This window comes from Heterocephalus glaber, unplaced genomic scaffold (assembly GCF_053883595.1).
Source record: "Heterocephalus glaber isolate CG9 unplaced genomic scaffold, H.glaber_assembly_v1.0 deba00001442, whole genome shotgun sequence".
Classification (NCBI taxonomy): domain Eukaryota; kingdom Metazoa; phylum Chordata; class Mammalia; order Rodentia; family Bathyergidae; genus Heterocephalus; species Heterocephalus glaber.
In genome coordinates this window covers 55,373,966-55,379,145 of record NW_028258296.1, presented here as the reverse complement: position 1 = coordinate 55,379,145, position 5,180 = coordinate 55,373,966, and the positions used below count along the sequence as shown (strand labels likewise).

Below are 5,180 nucleotides of genomic sequence, written 5' to 3'. Positions count from 1 at the left end.
AGTTAGGATTCTGATGCCAGGAAAGAAATTTCTTAGACACAATGAAATATACCAAGTGAACAATCCCTACCTACATCTGGGCTGGCTATTGGATTTTGAGGAATTTAAAGAAGCTGGATAACTGGTTTTTCTTCTGAACTCTGCATTAGAAAGCCCGAGTCTTAGTTGGATATTTTAAACCCATGGTGCTACCTGTGATAGGTGACCACTGGACACTGAGCAGATTCCCATATTTTGCTTATCCATAAAAGAATCTAGACAAAGAGCCACTCTGGCAACCACATTTCAGAACCCCTCTCAACTGCTGGGAGCTTTCTTTCTTCTTGTACTTCAAACAAATCCTCTCTTTAACTTCTTCGTTTGTCCACCATTTCATTCTTTGACTTTGTGAGACACTAGCCAGCCTGGTTTAATGGAAATACGTGGACAAGCTCATGTAGATAGATGATCCAGTGAGAATAGATAAGGAGACAAATAGAAGGGGTATTTCTAAAGCAAATATGCTAGAGTAGGTAAAAGAAAAGAGGGGATGGGTTACATAATGGAAGAGTTGAACTCAGAGAAAAGACAGAGGGTTCATCTATGTTAAAGGCAGAGTCAGATATTAGTGAAACAGGAGTTAGGATTCTACTCAGCAGTTAGGACAGTGGCCTCAAAATGGAGTCTGCTAAGCCATGACCCTCCAGGGATCTTACAAAAACAACTGCTGTGGGCTGGGGATTTAGCTCAGTGGTTCCACCACCTGCCTCACAAGCGCAAGGACCCGAGTTCGATCCCTGGTACCAAAAAAAACACACCCCATCTACTGCATATACTTTGGCTGACATGAGCAGACAGGCCACTGGCTCAAGAGCCCTGCATGGGCACTGCATGAACACTACATAGATTGGACCCTAAAAAGAATGTTGTCTTCTATGGGGTAGAGATTATATTGCTATATGGCCTGAGCTCCCTTCTAAATCTCTTAAAAACTCCTAGACAAAAGCCTTCATGAGTATTCTACTCGGAAACCCCTCAGAATTAGTGAGAGCTTTACTTCTTTGCCTTTATACTTTAACTTTCTTGCCTTTATTTTTTTTTTTTAAATTTGTTTGTGCCATACCTCTCCTCTGCCCAAGATTTCATTCTTTGTCACTATGAGATATGATCCTGGGATTCCAGTAACAGTAGTAAGAGACTAGATGTAGTAGTGGGAAGCTCTAGTAATATTTATCTAATTTTTGTCCTGATTGGAGGAAGTCAAAGATTTGTTTGTAATAGAATGATAAAAGCTACGCATAAAATGAACTTATAACTAGTATAAAAAAGTCAGAGAATAAAGGTTCCAATAGAAAAAAGATACACCTTAATACAGACTATAGTAAAAAAAAAAAAACAACAAAAAACAGCAAAAACAAAAACAAAACAGCATAGCACATAGAAGAGAATCTATAAAACTAGAATAAGAGAATTATGAATTTGACCAGAACATTGGTAATTCTCTCAGCCAGACCTAAGGATTTTTATCCTTTAGCATTTCTACTTTATAATCTCCATAGTTTATGTGTGTATTTATACGAAATAGCCATTATCAGTAAACTATATTAACGTCTAATTCCAGAATGTAAGCACAATCATTCTTAATTAATATTACCATCTTTGTAAAGAATCAAAGTAAAAAGATTTTTTTGGTCTTATTTTAAAGAGCTATCTGGATTGGGCAGACCAACCTCACTTGAATTTAGAGTCAATATCCTGGAATCCAAAGTGGTCAGAACCAAGCAAAGATAGAAAGCTGTCTGTAGTCTTACAGGATAGCATACCACATTTACATCATTATCAATGTTATTCTCAAAGTCTTTCTTCCATTCACACCTTAATAGTGTCCCCAGATGGAGTTAGTACACTTGTCTGTCCCTTTCCTCCAAAAAAAGTATTTCAGCTTGGGGTATTAAAAGGTATCCTTCTTTACTAGCTGTGATTATTAAAATGGGCAATAGTTAGCTCCAACTGGTCTCAGCTCCCTTGGGGCTGACTAAGCTTTTATTCACACAGAACCCATGTCAGGCCACTTTGATATGCTTTGGTAGGCTTGAGCTCCCTAACAGGCAGCTGCTTTAGCTCCTCTACCCTGGGTCCTCCCTATATCCCTTTTGTTCCATGAGCTGAGGGGAGAGTAATTCTATTATTAAGACCCATCTAGGAAAAGTTAAATAGCCTGTTGATTTTCCCAAAACATCACGAGTTATTTTCCAGTCTCCTTAGGTGGCACTGGATTGAGGCAGGGGGAGTGTCTGACTCATGTTTGAGAATTTTTCTACAATAAAGACATTTAAAAAAATTCCTTCTATATGACTTTCATTCATACACAAAGATTCTCTTTATTTGAGAAAATAATTCCTTCTAATACTAACAATGTGTATTATCAAAGGCCTCAAATTGTAAAAGAATCGAAGCAAAGGGGCTATTAAAATACTTAATGATCGAAATTGAGTAAGGAGGGGAAAAAGACTGTTTCCTCTACTTCCTACCCTCTACACTGCATCTCTTTTTTTGTCCATCTGTCACACACTGACAGAGGAAATAGCTTTGGGAAATGCTATGAGGGGATGGGGCTAACATGGTCCTAACGTGGCTTTAATTGACTGCCATATGGATTTAGTTGGGCTGTGGGGTGCACCCATTATCCTGTTCTCCTTTTCATAGCATTCCAAGAAACATTCAGTGCACTGAGTTCTTACCATATCCAAACCAAAATGAAGTATACTTTGGGGAAAGGAAAGTCTTAAATAAGTGAAAAACAATAGTTTCATTAGAAAAAAATCACACAAAAAATATGTAGAGCAGAGCTTGCTTTGGCAGAATATATATTAGAATTGAAATGATACAGACATTAGCATGACCATTGTGCAAGGGTGATATGCACAATTGTGAAGCATTCCATATTTTTACTGAAAATATGTGCAGCAGAGTCAACTAATGTGAGGACAGAATAGCAGATCTAGAAGACAGGGTGGTGGTTGATGATCATCAAATGAAACACCTCTTAAAAATAACAAGGGAGCCAGGGATTTAGCTCAGTGGTTCCGCCGCCTGCCCCAAAAGTGCAAGGACCCAAGTTCAATCCCCGGTACCAAAAAAATAAAATAAAAGTAGCAAGGGATCATGAAAAATAAATCCAACAGCTGTTGGGTGATGCAAATATGACTAACATAAGATTAATCAGAATTAATGAAGAATCAGAAAATAGCACAAAGGGCATAAAAAAACCTGTTCACAGAAGTAATAGTAGAAAACCTTTCAAGCAAATAAAAACAATTTGAAGTACAGATAAAGAGAGGCCTATAGAACTCCAAATACTCATGACCAGAAAAATCTACACCAAGACGTATATATATATAATATATATTTCATAAATTCAATAAAAGAACAGAATATTAAAAGTTATTAGAGAAAAGAAACAAATCACCTGTAAAAGAAAACCCATCAGAATCACAACAGGTTTCTCAATACCTTTAATTCAAGGAGAGCTTGAAGCAATGTATTTCAGGCTGTAGAACAATCTTCAACCCAGATTGATGTACCTTGAAAATTATCATTCAAAATTGATGAGGAAATAAGATACTTCCATGACAAAGAACCCTTGAAGAAATTCATGACCACCAAACCAGCACTCCAAAAAGTTCTGACGGTATTCTTGAAAAAGATGAGGAAGACAACAATCCAAAGAATCCCAATAGAATGAGGATTCCAATAGAATTACTTGCCTGCCACCAGGCAAGGCAAGTAATTAAATACAAAGGAAAGAAAGGAAACCAACAACAGGAAAATCATATGACAAGGATAAGTCAATACCTATCAGTTATACCCATCAATGTGAAGGGAAACAGATGGCAGAATGGATCAAGAAACAAGATCCAACAATATACTGCATACAAGAAACACTTTCAACTCAAAAAGAAATTCATAGATCAAAAGAAAAAGAATGAAAAAAACATTTCATATAACAGGGACCCAGAAAAAAGCAGAAGTAGCTATTCTATTTCAGACAAAGTAGATTTCAAGTCAAGACTGATCAGAAGAGACAAAGGTCACTACTTACTTGTTAAGGGAACAATCCAAGACAAAGAGATAACAATCATAAATATACCAAATACCACTGCATCCAATTATATAAAATAAACACGAATGGACATGAAAAATTAGATAAGCACTAAAGCAGCTGTAATGGGGGACCTCAATACTCCACTGTCACAAATAGATCAGCTAGGCAAAAAATCAAGAAAGAAATATCAGAGGTGAAGCAAACTTTTGAACAAATGGATTTAGTAGATATCTACAGAGTGTTTTGCCCCACAATAATGGAAAACACATCCTTCTCAGCTGCACACAGGACTTTCTCTAAAGTAGAGCACATACTAGCTCATAGAATATGCTTAAGTAAATGCAAAGGAACTGAAATTATCCCATGCATATTATCAGATCATAGTGCAATGAAATTGGAAATCAATGACAAAAAATCCCACAAAAACTACATAAACACATGGAACTTATATAACACCCTCCTGAACAACCAATGGGTCACAGATGAAATTAAAGAAGAAATTAGACAGTTTCTTTAATTAAACAATAATGCAATTACAACATACCAAAATTTATGGGACACAATGAAAGCAGTGGTAGGAGGGAAATTTAGAATGGTGAATTCCCACATCAGAAAACCAGAGGACTTCAGATAAATAATGCAATGTTGAACCTCAAGATTCTAGAAAAAGAAGAGCAAGTTAAACCCAAAGCACACAGCATAGAGGAAATTATAAAGATCAGAGCAGAAATTAATGCAATTGAAACTAAGAGAACAATACAAAGAATCAACGAATTGAAGAGTTAGTTCTTTGAAAGATTAAGTAAAATAGATAAATCCTTAGCCAATCTTATCAAAAAAGGAACAAAAAGACCCAAATCCACACAATTAGGAATGAAAAAGGCAAAATCACAATGGATCCTGCAGAAATCCAGATCATCAATACCTACTTTAAGAACCTGTACTGTCATAAGATGGAAAATGTGGAAGAAATGGACAGTTTCCCAGATACATATGAATTAGCAAAGCTGAATCAAGAAGATATAAGAATTCTAAATAATCCAATATCAGACAATGACATTAAAGAAGTATAAAAAAACTACCAACAAAGAAAAGT

At 36.1% G+C, this 5,180-nt stretch overlaps 1 pseudogene; it reads left to right on the top strand.

The window, feature by feature from the left end:
• The first annotated feature begins 2,829 nt into the window (after positions 1-2,829).
• Positions 2,830-2,929, top strand: LOC147827763 (U6 spliceosomal RNA; annotated as a pseudogene).
• The last annotated feature ends 2,251 nt before the right edge of the window (positions 2,930-5,180 follow it).